Source organism: Panthera onca, chromosome C1, assembly GCF_046562875.1.
Source record: "Panthera onca isolate mPanOnc1 chromosome C1, mPanOnc1 haplotype 2, whole genome shotgun sequence".
In the NCBI taxonomy this organism is placed as follows: domain Eukaryota; kingdom Metazoa; phylum Chordata; class Mammalia; order Carnivora; family Felidae; genus Panthera; species Panthera onca.
Genome location: NC_138346.1, coordinates 7,931,633 through 7,949,771, shown reverse-complemented (window position 1 = coordinate 7,949,771; position 18,139 = coordinate 7,931,633). Strand labels below are relative to the sequence as shown.

At 41.5% G+C, this 18,139-nt stretch overlaps 1 protein-coding gene and 1 non-coding gene across 7 annotated transcripts in view; both read left to right on the top strand.

Moving 5' to 3' along the window:
• DIS3L2 (DIS3 like 3'-5' exoribonuclease 2) overlaps positions 1-18,139 on the top strand; it is a 348,754-nt gene that overhangs the window by 184,028 nt on the left and 146,587 nt on the right. The window lies entirely within an intron of this gene.
• On the top strand, positions 17,588-17,690 carry LOC132674003 (U6 spliceosomal RNA). The gene has a single exon (XR_009608331.1). It is a non-coding gene; the product is annotated as a U6 spliceosomal RNA (small nuclear RNA).

The window sequence follows — 18,139 nt, the reverse complement described above, 5'->3', positions numbered from 1 at the left end:
AAAATGAGAGCCATGAGAAGTACATAATTGTATGGACAAATCATTCTTAAGACTAGAAAATGTTGGGTAGCTTGATAATTCATATCAGTATAAGTGAAAAAATGAAGTTATCAACTTTATTGACAATAGGAAAAGAGGGAAATAAATTTCTTAGCTTCCTCATGGTATCCTGTTCTGATTCAGCCCTTCATCTTTCCCCAAACCATTTTACTCTGTCATAGCTCTGCATCTTGCCCATGCCCTACCCTGCCCTGCCCTTCGTCTGCTTTCCAGGGCCCGTCTTACCTGCCTTTGCCGTCTCATTCTGGAATAGTCAGTCATGCCCCACTCTCCTCTCCCTTCACCGTTTGTTCACACCTATTTTATAGCACTTGCCACACTGCACTCTAACTTCCCTGTGGGTGACGCTATCCTGATGGGTGGCAAAGCCCTCAAGAACAAGGGTTCGGGCTCACTTGTCTTTCTGTTTCTAGACTCTAACTCAGTACTTGGTATATAATAAATTACGTATGTAAATACACGCGTATAGGATAAAAGGGGGGGAGGAAAAGACAAAGTTTTGTTTAGAAAGCGTTGGCAGAATATGTATTCATTGGTTGAATATAATGTGTTTTAAAGCAAGTTCTGGGATTCGCTCCTGTTTCCTTTTAGTGTTCCTGGGAAAATGAATATTGACAAAACACAATCCAGTGCCTTCAGAGAGTTTGCTGTGTAATATGAAAATTGATTAGGAAAACATCTTAAAGAATAAATAAAATGTTATAATTACTTTAGTAAAATGAGGAACAACTTCTGTTTCTGACAAAGATAGAGTGCCCCCGTTCCTCCTGGCCCTCCTTCTTACCAAAAATATGGATGGACATAACACAACAAACAAGCATGGGAAGTTCCAGAAAGGTGGAAAAGAGAAGGCAGTCTGCACAGGGGTCTCAGGACTTAAGGAACATACCAGTGATCCCCCTGGTTTTCCTCATTGCCTCGCATATAGCCCAGACAGGGTGTTGTAGAAGTCGCCAACCTGGAATGACCAAAAGGCACAAGACGAAAGATCTTTAAGAGAAACCTTTCTCCTCCAGCCAAAAGACCAAGGAAAGGGTGGTCTAACAACAGAAACCTTTTTGGCAGTACCCACCATTCTCCAGCCAAACACCAAGAGATACGTGCACGTGCACTCACATGCGCACGTCATGGTTTCGCTGGGACCGAGCAAGGTGTTAATATTCCATACACCCCATCCTATCCCATGAACTCAAGCAGCAGCGCCCTAGTTTCCCCTGCCTGGTGGTGTCTGTGGGGCCATACAGTGACTTCATCTTCTATCCTGTCTGCCACTTGCAGGTGACGCTCTGATTCCACTTTGGGAGGTGTAAGATCTAGGCGGGCCTAATCTTCCATCCCCTGCGCGGCAGAAGTTGTTGGTAGTGTTTGCCTTCCCCTGCTAGGGTAGTGTCAGTGGAACCAAGTAAGGAGCTTTCTTCCTTCCCCTTCCCAGTGGAAGCAGGCATGCTCCAGTTTCCCTTTTGGGATGGTGTCCGTGGAGCCAAGCGAGGAGCAGACCCTATTCCTCATCCAGTGGGAGCAGGTTGTGTTCTGATTCCCCTGCTCGGGTAGATCGGCAGAGCTGGCAGTGGAGCTGAGCTTCTGTCCCCTCTCCAGCGAAAGTAGGCAGTGTTCCAGTTGTCCGTGAGAATAGTGCCGGCAAGGCCCAGAGATAAGACGAGCGTCCTTCCCTGCCTGGCAGCAGAGATGCGATGAGTCAGGGCTGGTTTCCACAGCACACCCCCTGGTGTCAGTGCAGCTCAGTGCCAGCTGAGCCTGTACCTCCTGCCACCATAAGCAGAGACCTTGGTATAGAATCAATTATATTTATATACAGAAATATCTCACTCACCTACTCCCCACTCCTAATGTCAACAGGGAGTTGAGCTTCTGCCCCAAAACTAGTGATAAGGCAGTATATATCAGATTTTTGCTTTTCCCCTTCCTGGTGGCGGTGGGGCTTCGCAGGGAGTTTAGTTTACACCCACACTTGGAGTCCGTGAGACAGTGTGAATTGGTGCCCCCTTTTGACCAGGAAGATGTCGGCAGGGCTGATGGGAGGGATGGATTGCGACCTACAGGGAGGCCTTGTGAGTCTGTGCTGGGTTGGTAGCAGCGGGATTCAGTAGGAAGTTGAACGTGTACACTCACCTGGCCCTTCAGCTACACCTCGGTAGGAGACTGCTTACAAAAAACCCCACAACAGACCATATAGGATCCAGAGTCTCCTTCCTAATATAGCATCCAAAATGTCTAGTATACAATTGAAATGCACTCATCACACCAGGAAAACCATAATTTGAATGAGAATGTATAGCTGATATCAGTACCAAAATAAATCACATGTTGCAATTATCTGACAAGGATTTTAAAGCAACCTTTATGAACAGGCTTTAACAAATAATTACAAATTCTCTTGAAACAAATAAAAAAATAGAAAATCTCAACAAAGAAATTTTTAAAAAGAACCAAATGGAAAATATCAAAGTAAGAAATACTGTCACCAAAAACAAAACAAAACAAAACAAAAACTATCCAGAGCTCAATAGTAGATTAGAGATTATAGGATAGAATTAGTGAACTTGAAGACAGATCAATAGAATTTACCTAGTTTGAGCAAGAAGGATTTATGCGCTTATAACAAAAGAGCTAACATTTGTGTCATCGGAGTCCCAGAGTGAGAGGAGAGAGTGAATGGAACGGCAAATGTATTCAAAGAAGTAATGGCTGATAACTCCCCAAATTTGGCCAAAGATAAGTCTTCAGTAAACTGAGCTGACTCCTGTAAAGAAAAACACACTCTTCTGTGTGTCCTTGACTTTCAGTCTTTGACTACAACACTGCTGCACTTCTCATGCCAAAAGTGTGGGTTTTCAATTCCATAAACATCTCTGTGGCACCAGCTGGGTGTCCTGTAGTTGAACTCAATTCTCACGCTGTCAACCTAGAGATAGTATCAGATTCCATAGGTTAGGGGCTCAGTCCCACAAGATTGCCCCCTCCAACTTCAAATGCCTGTTGCAAGTCCAGCTTGTTACCTGTGCTTCTGTCCAGCAGGCCATAAATTGAGGATTCCTAGGCCCCCTCCTCGGGTTTGATTAATTTACTAGTGTAGCTCACAGAACTCAGGAAAATAATTTACTTACTAGATTACTGGTTTCTTGTAAAAGAATAGAACTCTGGCACATCTAGATGAAAGAGACGCATAGGGCAAGGTCCGAGGGAACGTGGCATGGAGGTTCCATGCTTTCTCTGGACACGATGTCCTCTCAGCACTGCACACACATACACCAGCCTGGATGCTCTCTAACCCTATCCTTTTGGGTTTTTATGGAGGCTCCATTACATAGGCATGATTGATTAGATCGTTGGCCAATGGTGAATGAATTCACTCTCTAGCCCCTCCCCCCTCACCTGAGGTTGGAAGTCGGGCTGAAAGTTCCAGCCCTCTGATCACATGGCGGTTGATGCCCCTGACAACCAGCCCCCACACTTAAATGCTTTCCAGAAGTTATCTCATTAACATGAACTCGGGTGTGGTTGAAAGGGATTTGCTATGAATATCAAAAGACATCTTTATTGCTGTTATCATTTAGGAAATTCTAAGGGTTTTAGGAGCTCTGTGCCAGAAACAGGGATGAAGACCAAATTTATATTTCTTATTATAAATCACAACATCACAACCCCAAACAGCATAAACCCAAAGGAACTAATGCCAAGACACATCATATTTAAACTTCTGAAACCTGAATACAAAGAAAAAATCTTTGAAGCAGAGGGAAGTCTTTTAAGAGAACACCAATTCAAATGGTAATAGTTTCGCATTGGAAACCGTGGAGGCCAGAAGAAAGTGGCAGATTTCTCAAGTACTGAAAGAAAAGAACTGTCCACCATGAATTCTGTTTCCAGCAAAAATATCCTTCAGAGATGAAGAGGAAATAAAAGCGTTTTCAGACATAGGAAAGCTAAGAGAAGTTGTTGCTAGCCAATATACCCTGAAGGGATGACTGAAGAAAGTTCTCTAAACAGAAAGGAAATTGTAAGATGACTTGGAATATCAGAATGGAAAGAAGAATATGAGAATGGGTAAAAATGGGAAACATCATGAACTGTCCTCATGAGTTTCTTAAATCACATTTGGTGGTTGAAACGAAAGTTCTAGCACTAAATAAAGTAGTGCTCAAAGTGTGTGGGAAAAGTATTTAGAATGTAGAGAGGGTAAAGGAACCTAAGTGGAATTCGGGTTTCTTGAAGTAGTAAGAAGTTGATACAGTAGACTGTACAACTTATGTATATTGTGGTACCTAGAGCAACCACTAAGAAAACTACACAGTGGTAACTTTATAAACCATCAAGATGGAATCAAAAAAACAATGTTCATTTAACCTACAAGAAAAACATTGTAACGAGAAAGAGAGGCAACAAACAGAAAACAAAATGTAAACATGGCAACTTAACCTATAACATATTAATAATTGCCCTTAATGTAAATTGCCTAAAAACACCAATTGAAAGACAGAGATTAGTGGGATGGATAAAAAAGCATGATCCAGGGGCGCCTGGGTGGCTCAGTTGGTTAAGTGTCCGCCTTCAGCTCAGGTCATGATCTCATGGTTCATGGGTTTGAGCCCCACATCAGGCTCTGTGCGGACAGCTCGGAGCCTGGAGCCTGCTTTGGATTCTGTATCTCCCTCTCTCTCTCTCTCTCTCTGCTTCTCCCCTGCTCGCACTTTCTCTCTCTCTCTTCTCTCTTCTCTCTCTCTTTCTCTCTCAAAAATAAATATTAAAAAAAAATGATCCAGTAATTAGATTTCTAAACAAACTTATTTTGAATACAGTGACATAGGTGGGTTTAAAGCAAAATGATGAAAAATGATATACCATGCAAATATCAATTTTAAAAAAGCAAGAGAAGCTATATTATCATCAGATAAAATAGACTTCAGCGCAAAGAAAATTACTGGAGACAAAGAGGGACATAATGTTAAACGGATCATTCCATCAGGAAGGCGTAGTGGTCTAAAATGTGTACGTACCACACAACAAAGCCACTTTGGAGAACATTTTGGCAGTTTCTCAAAGGTTTAAACGTAGAGTTTATGACCCAGTAATCTGACTCCTATAGAATGGAAAACATATCCACACAAAAATTTGTACACAAATGTTTATAGCGGCCTTATCTGTAATAGCCCAAAATGGAAACAATCCAAATGTCCATCATCTGATAAAGGCATAAACGATATGTGGTATATCCATGCATTGCAATATTATTTGGCCATAAAAGGGAAAAAAGTACTGCTACGGGCCACAGCATGGATGAACCTTCAAAACGTTATGCCAGACGAAAGAAGCCAGATATAAAAGGCCATGTAGTGTATGATAAGAAAGTCAATTAGTGGTTGCTAGGGGCTACGGGGAAGGAGGAACAAGGAATTACTCTTAATGGGTATGGCGTTTCTTTTTGGGTCACGAACGTGTTATGGAATTAGGTCGTGGAAAAGATTACACAACCCTCTGCAGAGACTGAAAACCTCTGATTCATGCATTTTAAATTTTTATTATTTATTTATTTATTTATTTATTTATTTATTTATTTATTTATTTATTTATTTTTTCAGCTAGCCGTAGTTGCACTTTGGATAAACCTCATTCGTACTGCCACCTGCACAAAGATTGAATCGTACATGTTAAAAGGGCGGATTTTATAGTATGTGAATTCTATCTCTAGATAGAAAAATCAATGCATGTAATCTATCCTATCAACAGAATAAAACATAAATCATATCTTGTCAGTTATTACAGAAGAGGCATTTGGAAAAAGTCCCAACACACGTATGTACTAAAAACTCTTCAGCAGATTAGGAAAAGAGAAGACTGTCAACTTGATAAAGAGTATCTGCAAAAAACTAGAAGGGATAGGCACATAGATTAATGCAACAGAATAGAAAACCCAGAGTTAGAGCCACACAAATATGCCCAATTAATATTTGATAAGGAGCAAAGGCAACTCAGTGGAGGAAGAGTAGCCTTTTCAACAAATGGTGTTGGAAGAATTGGGTGTGCATCGGCAAATAAATGAACCTTGGCCTAAACCTCATGCCTTGTGCAAAAACTAACTCAAAAAGGATCATAGACTTAAATATAAAATGTAGAGCTGTAAAACTTTTACAGAAAAGAGCATAGGGGCACCTGGGTGGCTCAGTCAGTTAAGTGTCCGACTCCGGCTCGCATCATGATCTCATAGTTTGTGGGTTCGAGCCCTGTGTCAGGCTCTGAGTTAGCTCAGAGCCTGGAACCTACTTCAGATTCTCTCTCTCTCTGTCCCTCCCCCGCTGATGTTTTTCCTCCCTCTCTCTCTCTCTCTCTCTCTCTCTCTCTCCCTCTCTCCCTCTCTCCCTCTCTCCCTCTCTCCCTCTCTCTCTCTCCCTCCCTCTCCCTCCCTCTCTCTCCCTCTCCCTCTCCCTCTCGCTCTGTCTCTCAAAAAATATAAATAAACATTTTTAAAAAAGAGCATAAGATACTTACATGGTACAAGACTAGGTAAAGAGTTCTTAGACGAGACACAAAAAGCATAGCCAATGTAAGAAAAGATTGATGGGGCTCCTGGGTGGCCCAGTCGGTTGGGCGCCTGACTTCGGCTCAGGTCATGATATCCCGGTTGACGAGTTTGAACCCCGTGTTGGGCTCTGTGCTGACAGCTCAGAGCATGGAGCCTGCTTCAGATTCTGTCGCCCTCTCTCTCTGCCCCTCCCCCACTCATGCTCTGTCTCTCTCTGGCTCAAAAATAAATATAACCATTAAAAAAAATTTTTTTAAAGAAAAGATTGATAAATTGGTTCTCATCAAAAGTAAAACCTTTTTGTCTGTGAAAGACTCTGTTAAAAGGATGAAAAGAAAGCTAGCCTGGGAGAAAATGTTTGCAAACCACGTATCCCATAAAGGACTGTATCTACAATACATAAAGAACCCTTAAAGCTCAATAATATAAAAGCAGTCCAGTTAGAAAATGAGCACATGACATGTACTTGGAGAGGACATACAGAAGGCAAATGAGCACATAAAAAAGGTGTTTAACATGATTAGCCATTAGAAAATGCAGATTAAGGGGCGCCTGAATGGCTCAGTCGGTTGAGCGTCCGACTTCAGCTCATGTCATGATCTCACAGTCCCTGAGTTCGAGCCCCACAGCGGGCTCTGTGCTGACAGCTCGGAGCCTGGAGCCTGCTTCGGATTCTGTGTCTCCTCTGCCCCTCCCCTGCTCATGCTCTGTCTTTCTGTATCTCAAAAATAAATAAAAACATTCAAAAGAAAAAGAAAATGCAGATTAAGTCCACAATGAAACCTCAGTCCACACCTGTCAGAATGGCTGAAATAAAAGGAAAAAGCAAAGTTGGTGAAAAGCCGCGAGCAATACCAAATGCTAGTGAGGATGTGGAGAAAGCAGATCATTCACACCCTGCTGGTGGAAATGTAAAATGGCACAGCTACTCTGCAAATACTTTGACAGCTTCTTTAAAAAACTAAACACAACCACCATACAACGTGGTAATTGCATTCCCGGGCATTTATCCCAGAGAAATAAAAACTCACGGTTCACACAAAAACTTGCACACACATTTTCATAGCAGCGTTATTTATTCATAACCGCCCCAAACTGGAAACCACCGAGCTATCTTTCCACAGGTGCATGGTTAAACCAGTGTGGTACATCCATGTCGTGGAATGATACTCAGCAGTAAAGAGGAATGAACTGTTGATCTTGCTACAGCTTGCCTGAATCTTCAGGAAATTGTGATCAGTGAAAAAAGCCAATCTGAAATGTTACATCTGTTTGATTCTGTTGTGTAACGTTTTAGAAAAGATACATTTTGGAACTGGAGAATAGATTTGTCTTGCAGGGACTGAGGGGGGCACAGTAGGGGGGGAATTAGGTAGGGATGATTGTTATTAAAAGACAGGGATCCTCGGGATGATGGAAGCATTGTCTCTTGTTTGAGGTGGTGCTTACATGCACCTCCACACGCGATAAAATTGTGTGGAACATAATGAGCACAAGTGAGAATGGGGGCTCTAGGTAAGATCGGTGTGTTGTGTCCATGTCAATACCCTGGTTTTGATGCTCTATTATAGTTTTGTAGGATTTTGCCACTAGAAATTGGGTAAAAGGTAGATAGCATCTTTATTATTTCTTACCACTGTATGAATCGACAATTATCTCAAAAGGCTTAAATTAAAAAAAAAAAAAAAGAAGTAGGCACCAGGTGAACACAGCTGAGAAAGTAATTTATTTTGCGTGAGGAAGCTGTAAAGCCAGGTAACTTTTTTAACTTGGCCTTGAGGGATGAATAGGATTTCCTTAGGCTTTCGTCTTACTATTGGAAAAAAAGAAAAAAAAAGGAAAAAGAAAAAGCAGCTAACACTGTTTCTGACGTTCTCGAGAAGACCTCTCAGTAGGAAGATAATAAGCCTGTAAGGAAGGCCCTTGAACTGTGTCACTATCCATCCTCAAGCCAAAGTGAAATTTAGGAAAATCTGAGATTATGAAATAGAAGGCAAGAACAAAATGCTTGGATGGGGAAAGACGAGTAAAATTTGGGTACCAGAAGACCATGTCCAGGGGCCAGAAAGAGAAGCAGGCCTGGCGCTCAGGAATGAGGTCTGGGGTGCAGATACCCGTTTCAGTGCATAAAAGTCGTAGTCAGAGCCACCCAAGAGAGTGGATATACCTGGTGAGCACGCATCTGAACGGGAAAGGGGACCAGGGGTGGACTGTCCAGCGGCACTTAAAGGACGGAAGCTTCGTAGGAAGAGGTGGGGTTGGGGGTGCAGGAAGGAGGATATTTGAAGAGTTAAAAGAAAAGGCAGAGGCCAGGCTGGTGACAGGTTCCAAGCAAGGGCGAGTCGCCCTGTGCTCTGCTGCACTGCTGCCAGCTGGGGCAAAGCAGGGGACAGAAGTCGTTGCGTTTGGCCACCAGATTATTTTCTCTTGGGTATCTCATGCGTTGTGCAGTGAGTGGCGGGAGCCCGAGAAGACTGCGGCCAGCCGAGGAGAGGAAGTGGGGTGAAGAAGTGAGGACACGAAGTATAAATATCTCTTTTAAGGAGTTTGCGGCACACGGGAGGTGAGAGGGAGCTTGACCGAAGCTCGGGAACCAAAGACGTCTTTGAGATTGAGGAGAATTTGAGCTTGCTGGCAGGCAGTGGGGAAGGAGCCAGTGGAGGACATACACATTTTTGGACTCCTCTTCGGAAATTGCCTTCAGAGCCTAAGGCACATTTTCAACAATGGCAAATCTTCATCTTTTGAGAGTGGATTTGATTTTTGGAAACAGCCAAGTCGGTTTAAAGCCAAGAGTGGTAAATCAAGGGGGTGATCAAGCTGGATAACGCAACTTCAAAAAAAAAAAAAAAAAATTAAGTATAATTATAAAGTAGTAAAACTGATTTTCTTGTGAAGCTCAGGAATTGGCTTAGAAAGTAAAGAATTCCAAAAACCTTTCCAGCAGTTGTGGCGTGATGTGAGTAAGTGTATCGAGTCCCTTTGCGACTTTCACAGGACACCGATGTGTGCATGGAAGTCCTGTTGTGTATGTGAAGAAATTGGTCTTGCGGCATCATGTTTACTCTCAGTGAAAGTAAAGTTTCCCATAATCTTTTTCGCCTGAGAGGTGACTTAGTGGAATTACACCAAAGTTTGTATATGGGAGAATCAAGAGTTTCAAATTGTGATTGTTTAAACAGTTCTCCTGTGGTCTTACAGATGTAATTAGAATTCCTAGGATAGGAGTGTTCCCACAAGCATAATAATGCTTTAAATGTGTGTTCAATTACCCTTTTCTATAGTCATATTTAATCGTCTCCTTTTGAAACAGAGTTACTTTGAAAATACGAAATCACTAGCACAATCTCGACTGTCAGGCAGACCCGAGACAGTGCTGGGCACATCGTAGGCAGTCACCACGTGTCGCTTTCCTGTCTTCTCTGCCTTGGGGCTTGGCGTACACCAGAAGACACACCGAAAGAAAGATCAGTTTCCCTCGGAGTAGATCGTCTCCATTAATGTTTAGCCAAAAATATCCGGGATGAGGAAAATTAGCATGTGTAAAAGTTTGAAGTTTTCATTTAGCTTTGTTGTGTAATGTGGCAAATATCCATATACCAACACATACAATTTGTTGGATGTTTCTTTTATACCTTTGTGTATGTGTTATCTCATTTAATTATTTTATACTTATGTATTACTTTATTTAATTATTGAAACAAGCCTGCGAAATAATTATCCCTATTTTGCCGATGAAGAAACTGGGGCTCAGGGAAGTGTAATCACTTGCCTCGAGGTCACGTGGCTGAGGGGCTGAGCTCCGACTTGAATTCAGGTCCACAGTCTAGAAGCTCTTACCCTTACCCTTCATCCTCCTGTGCCTGCATCTTAAACCCACGCTCTTGATAGACATTAAACAAGAAAGTCAACCCAAAATATCACATCAGTCAAGAACACTGCACCCTTTCCCTCCCCTGTATTGAGAAAAAAGAAGTTAGAGCCTTCTTCAAATCCCTACTGGCCAAAAAAATGTGACAGCGTTGTACTTAGTGTAATTTCATTGACAAAGGGAGTCTTTTTTTTTTTTTTTAGTTGATTTGTTTTTGAAGTAGAAACTTAGTATTAATATTCTGCCATGCCCTCTCTCTGCCTCCCCACACCTGAGGACACTCACAGCGCCCCCAGGAGTGGGCAGTATGGAAGCACCGACTGTAAGGGCCTGTCATGGCTTGTTAGCAAGAAAGCATTGGAGAAAGCCATGACAAGTTAGCCATTCTAGGAAACTTTCCACAGCTGTTGCACTAATTAAGACTTTTTTGGTCCCAAATAGCAGAAACCACTGGAGCTCGCTTAAGCAGAAAGGGGAATTTGTTTTAAGGATCCTGTGGTGACTCCCAGAATCCAAGGGCAGGGAACCAGGGACCGAATGAAGTAAGGCAGGAAACCCAGAAAGCCTCCTTCATTCCTCTCCGTCTCTCCTGCTTCTACACATCTGCTTCCTCCTTCCCCTCCCTCAGACTAACCTCTTTTGCTTCCTGCTCCTCAGTGGATGGCTGCTACCTGACAATTACCAGTCCCCCTGAGGGAGCTGATTTCTCTCTCCCCCTTCTCTTCTCACACACCTTCCTCCTGATCTCCCTCTCCCTCTCCCTTTCTCTGTCCCAATTCCACATTCTAGGGTGGGATCAGTTTGCCCCCGTTTGAGTTACATGCTGGCTTGGGAGAGGGGGAGCAGGACAGATAACAACCTACTACAGCTGTGTTCCCTCCTAATTTATGTGTGGTGTCACTCATTTTGCTCTCCCAGGAGTTTGAAAGGTTTCAATAACCTCGATATCACAGGGGTGAAATACAGGAGCATATATTTAGAGACAAATTTGGCTTGAATCGTCACATACTCTGCCACTTTACTAGGGATGTGTTTTTGGATGAATTACATAACTCCTCTGAGCCTTACTTTCCTTTACAAGTTGAAAGGGACATACAGGCAACTAACTTTCTCATAAAGTACAGGGTCTAGCCTACTTTATGCTTTATAAAATAGTGCCTCTTCTTTCTTTCTGATGAGGATTAAGGCACGATGCCTTACCAAAAAGATGTTGGAGTCATTATGTAGATTAGAATTTTCAGACTACCTTCTGCTCTCAAATTCTGTTCTTCCTTACCCAATTTTCCTGTCTTCTTGTCTACCCTTGCTATCGGCATATTCATAACCCAAAGGACTTTGATTCTAAACCTAGAAAATTCTCTGGGGCCATCTTCCTAGGCCATGGCCGGAGGTACCAAGGCATCACCTGAAGTGTATCTACTCACAGATATGTTGGTGTTTCTGATAAAGGGACTAGAGGGTGAAAACCATTTATGGCTCTGCCTCAGCCTCAGCCTATTTTCCAGGAGTTTGGAGTTGAAAGAGCCCAATTAAAGATTCAATTCAGTAAATATTTATTGTCGCTACCATTTGCAAAGCCCTGAAATAGATACTGTTGGATTTGAAAAGTACATAATTGAAACCGTCCTTTTTCCTTCAAAGAGAATGGTCTGGAAGAAGAGATGATGAGTCTACATAAATCATTAATTCGGGATGTTAGCAGAACTGGTTAACTAAGGCCCCATGTTGATGAAGTTAAATCATCTTAAATGAGAATGGAAAAGTTTGAAGCCAGTTCATGGAGGATATTGAATGCCAAGCTGAGGAGTGTCACGTCAGCATGGCTGGAAGCCAGTGAAGGCTTTTGAGAAAGGAGCGAAGAACTTTACCCTGGTAGCCAGATGCTAATGGACCTGAAAGGCCGAAGAGGAGAAGAGACCGGAGTCCAGTTGGGGAGAGCTGCTTCAGTGGGAAAAGAGGTTGGGATGATGAATCGAGGGCCAGTCCCAGGCTCGGTAGGGACCCGGTGGTGGGGATTGGGCTGAGACCCAGGGAGTGCCCCGGGAGGCTTGAACCCTGGTAGTGCAGGTAGAGGTGCAGACTGTGGACGGGGGCTCCCCCTCTCCCATCCACGGGCCGGGATTAGAGAAGTGGCACTTGGCACTCCATGCTCCACTCCATTCTGCTGCCGGAGAGCACTTGCCGCGACAGGAGGACAGGAGTGCTGCCTCGACAGCTCCACTTGCCCTGCCCCCCTCAAAACCTTGTGAGTTTTGGGGTTGTTTTTTTTTAATTTTTTAAATTTAATTTAGTTATTTTATTTTTGAGAAAGGAAAACTAGACAAATTTAAGCATCTAATTTGGAAATTCCCTGGAGCAAACGGTAATTATGAACACATTTTTGCCTCAAAATCTAAGTATTTAATATTAAAATCAGCCAGGAAGTCATTATCAGACTGCCTTTTTTTTTTTTTTTTTTTTTTTTTTTTTTTTTTTTTAACTGTAGAATCGGCTCTGTGAACAATGAAACAGAATTTTGGCCCCAAATGAATAGTTAAAAGACATACAAGACCAGACTTGGCTTTTCCCCACTCATGAGAAGAAAGAATTCCTGCATTTTTGCTGTTAAAAGTTACAAAGTTCTGCTCATGTTGGCCAAAGTAATAACAGAGTCCCTGGTCATCCTAAAATATAGCTAAAATTTATTTTGGCATTTTTGTTTGATATATTCATGCTGTTATTTTCAGAAATGCTTGTATATATCTCTTAAATAAGTCTTTCACCTCACTGAACACAGACTCTAGTAAAGGTTCTCAGTATTTTACCCAACTGTGCGAGGTCTATTCGGGCCCATTCATGGTGCTTTAGTCTTCCTCTTAATAAAAAGCAATCATTTGGGGAATACATTTTCCAGGCAGTTCCCCTGCCTCCCAGGGAAAATATTTTGGCCTCCCAGTGACCATAGGATTCAAAGACTTGACAGGGAAGCCCTAGAATTCTTGAAGAGCTCGGCCTCTGAAAGATTCATTGTTGTGGAATCTCCCTTTGAAAGAGACCACTTTATCTTGCTCCTAAACATCTATAGGACAGACATAGCCCTCTCTGAAAGGAAATTCTGGGTAATGTAGAAGAACAAACGTATGTAGGTAATCCAGTATGGGTAGTGTGTAATTTGAAGAATGATAGTTCCATTTTTATGGTTACCATAACAATCATACAGTTGTGCAAAAAATGTGTATAGCTTTTATAGAAGGGAGCTGGCACCATTGTAATGATTCTTCTCATATCAGAACAACTGTTTTCAGATCTGAAAAATAGGGGTGGCTTAACCCTTCCCCAGTTAGCTCAGCATGTTCCCTGAGAAGGCTCTTTGGAGCTCCAGGACTGTTGAAATGTATTCACCACTTACATTTGCATTTTAGCCTGATAAATGGATTGAGAATTAAGGATGATGATCCTTTCAACAGCAGGTTCTGAATTCCTAACTTGGGAATTCAAAGGATGAGAAAAAAAAAAATACTGTTCCTCAAATAGAGATGTAGGAGAGATGTCTAGACATAGTTAATTCCTTGACTTTGTAACTATTCTTAATTCTGTCCACTAGAATTTAAATCCGTTAAAGACTCGCCTTTACCCCATCGTGTTTAAGCCTCTGATAAAGTCATATTAAAATTTGGTTACAATTTCCATTTTATTTTTACATGTTAACTATGTCACTTCTGGAAATTACAAAACAAATTTAAAAGTATAGTATATTTGAGTGAAAATATATCTATGCATATTCTTTCCTTGGCTATTTTTTCCTATTTTTGTACACCCTTTCCAAAAAAAAGTACTTGGGACGCGGCTTCTTCTGACATACTAAGGATTATCTACCTTGAATAAACTTGCTATCAGAACTCGGTATGTGACTTTTCAGGTTAAGGATTTAAAAAAAAAAAAAAAAAAGTCACATTTGGATTTGGTACCTAAAAATGAAGTCCTTGTAACTTAGTCAACCATAGAGGAAATTTTCCTGAAAGAAATTTGGGGTATATATTACTTCCGCCAAAATGCTTCTGAGGTGTTTAAATCTTAAGATAAAGTTTGGAACTAAGGGTGACTAGAAGAGATGTCAATTTCAATTGAAATGAAGCTTCTCAGTCTACTTCACTTCCTTTAACACTTTCTCTTGAATTCCCGTCCCATTAAATCAAAACTCTGCAGTTCCATGACCTTTGGCAAGTAGCTTAATCTCTCTGAGCCACAGTTTCCCCATGTACAAAATGAGAACAAAAATAATATCCACCATTATTATAATTCTGTCCTCTCAAAAGGTGCTTTCTAGAAGATAGAGATAAAAGTGTTTTTAATGAGAGCTGGATATCCCATTATATTGAAGCCCTCTAATGTGTTGATACTCTGTGAAGATTTTGTACATTGTATCAAATTCTTTATGCTTAAATTTTTAACACTCTTTATCGAGAGCCTTCAAGATTTGATCTCTCTGTGAGAGCATTTCCTGGAAGTTCATTACTATTTCATTTTGTCTGATTTCAAAATTCAATTTATATTAGTCTGTATTCTCATAGCCTGTTTTTAACCCCAATCGGATTTTTAAAATCTGGACTATAGGACATTCTGCTAGCAGAGATAAAAGGAAAAAGAGAGGTGTTCCGAGAGAGAGAGCTTTAGATAGAGAGACTTTCTGGGCCCAGTGGACTCAGCGGCTCTCATTGCTCCATTAGGCATGCAGAACCGCATTCCGAACCTCTGTAGACCTAGACTGGAGACTTCTTGGAAGGAAAGTGAAAGAATGCAGAGGCCAAGCCGTCTCTGCTCTACATATAAAGTTTCTGGGTTGAGTTGTGCCCAGTTGTTCAGTGCCCTCAGGTCAACTAACTTGGTGGATTCTGGGCCTTTGCACAAACTGTTTTGTCCAAGTCTTTCTTCCCCGCTGTAACCCATGGTTCGCTTCCTCACCTCCTTCGGGTCATCTTTAAACGTCATCATCTCATTGGTGCCTAGCCTGGCTGTCCTAATTATAATCAGCCCTTCCAACCTGTCCCCCTTACTCTGTCCTAATTTTCGTTTCTTTCTTCTTCTTCTTCTTCTTCTTCTTCTTCTTCTTCTTCTTCTTCTTCTTTTTTCCTGCACAGCACTTAATGACAGTACTTTTTATTTTCTGTCTCCTCCCCCACTAGAATATAAGTGGGTAGGCATCTTTATTCTTAACTGTGACCCAAACACCTAAAACAGTCAGTAGATGCCCGGTAAATATTGAATGAAGGAATTTTGGCCTTCTTTCTCTTGACCTCTGCTACTTTCTTTCTATTGACGTTCCACTGGTTCTTACAACTTGGTTTTGTTCTTGACACAAAATAAGTGAAAATTATTATGAAAATAACTGCATTTTCACACAATTATAAACCATTTAGAACAAGAAAGAGATGGGCCTATTTCTTGGGAAAAGTTATGTTTGAAGGGCTGCGTGGTGAAAGAGGGAGCCAGCTAATTCTTTGTGGCTACAAGTAGCTGAACTATGGAGTTTTTCAGAATTAGATGTCAATTCAGCATGGGAAAGTACTTTCTGATAGAGCTCTCTAAATCGAATGGTCAGCCTAATGAGGAAATAAACTTTACTGCCTCCATATCCTAGATTTTCAAGATGTGAGTTGATCTCTTTGATTGACTTTTGGTTTAGAGTCATGTGAGGGATAAAATTTGGACTAAGGTGACCTCTAAGGAACTTCCAGTTGTGAGGATTCTCTGATTCTGGTCTCTGAACCGATATGGAATAATTTCCAGGATTTATTGTTAAGTGCAAAAAAAGCAGGTTGCAAAAGAGTTCATAGTATTCAGCTGTTTGTATAAGAACAAAGAGAAAATAAGGAAAAATAATATCAGAAAGGAAAGCAGAAACATCGAAAGGATAGACCAGGATATGGTGAAAATAGTTATCGCCAGGGGATACGTGGAGAAAAGGTAGAAGGTAGAGAGCAGAGTAAGGCTTTTGTGAGTACATTTGATCTTTGAACCATTTAAATGTTTTAAATGTTCAACAATAAAGTGAAATGAAATCCAAAAAGAGATAAAAACAAAACCTCTAAAATTGACGTAAGACAAAGACAAGTGGTTCTAAATGTGTGTTAAATGCACAGCATCACCACATACAGAGAAAAGAATTCGAATAACTTGTGGCACTGTTCCTTTGAGCACTCCGTACTTGGAGTGGCTGTTTGCTAAGGATAAAACTCCAAATCTTAATAGACTCTTTGCGCTAGTGGCATTTGGATTATAATTCTGTAACTGTTTTGAATATTGAGGTCATTGGGAGCAAAGGTTCTCACTGGGAGAATGAAGGCATAAATGTGGAATGAGAGAAGATGAGGAAGAATGCTGTGGTATTAGATATCAGTTGGAGTGTCAATATGAACTCATGATTTTTAAACAGTATGTCGGGTTCAACCCCATGAAATTGCCAATTTTTAGGCCACAAATAGATATCAGCAGTTTCTCTGATTTAACTCAGTATTTTCTAGTTCTGCTCATTAAAACGGCCTAGAAGCCGTGAGACCCCAGTAATAATGAACACAGCAGTCTAGTACCCTCTATCGGTTTCTAAGTACCATTCACTCCCTGCCACAAGGAATTAGGGCTCCTAAGGGAATTGGGTGATTATTAGTCTGGGCCGGGAATGTATAAGGTGTGCCTAAAACATGCTGGGCCAAAAAGCAGAGAAGCTCTCAAAGGTTTATTGGTTTATTTTTTTATTTGTTAATATTTATATATTTTGGGGAGAGCACAAGCAGGGGAGGGGCAATGAGAGGGAGACAGAGGATCCAAAGTGGGCTCTGCGCTGACAGGCTGACAACCGTGAGCCCAACGTGGGGCTCGAACTCACAAACCGTGAGATCATGACCTGAGCTTGAAGTTGGATGCTCAACGACTGAGCCACCCAGGTGCCCCAAAGCACTCAGAGATTTATTGTGGACACATACCACAAGGACATGGGAGATCTTTTGAAAGAGCTCCCACTAACCTAATTTGGGACAATTTGAGTACCAGAAAGAATAGTAATGGTAGTAGATAATAATACATTGAACTTCAAAAAAATCAGTGACTCTATAATAATGCTCAAAATAAAAACAAACTTTGGGGTGCTCACTTAGCACAATATGCTAAAACTGGAACAATACAGAGAAGATTAGCATGGCCCCTGCACAAGGATGAATGCAAATTCATGAAAAACTTCGGGGGCACAGCAGGAAAACTTGTTGGCAGAAGAGAGGCAACTAATAAATGTATTTATAGTATATGAAAAGCACCATTTTATAACTTGAAGAGTTATATTGATTCGGGCAAAAATTACCACTGGATGCTAAAATCATTGCTTGAAAGGTTCTGTGAGAACAGGATATCCACATTATCTAGAAGCCTTATTCCACAGATTATTTGTTAAATACCAAGTAAAAGGTAACCTTAAGGTAGAAAGATCTGGCTAGTAGCACCTTGACCAAGTAATCCAATATCGCAGCCTCACGGTTTGTGCCTTCTGAAGGAATGCTGGATGAAGTGCACACTATCACCTGTGCAGTATTCAAGCTAAAATATTCAGCCTGAGTCTCCTCGAGACTTAAATCTTAACTTTCTGTTTGGGGTGGGGGGAGGGCGCCTGGGTGGCTCAGTCGGTTAAGCGTCTGACTTCAGCT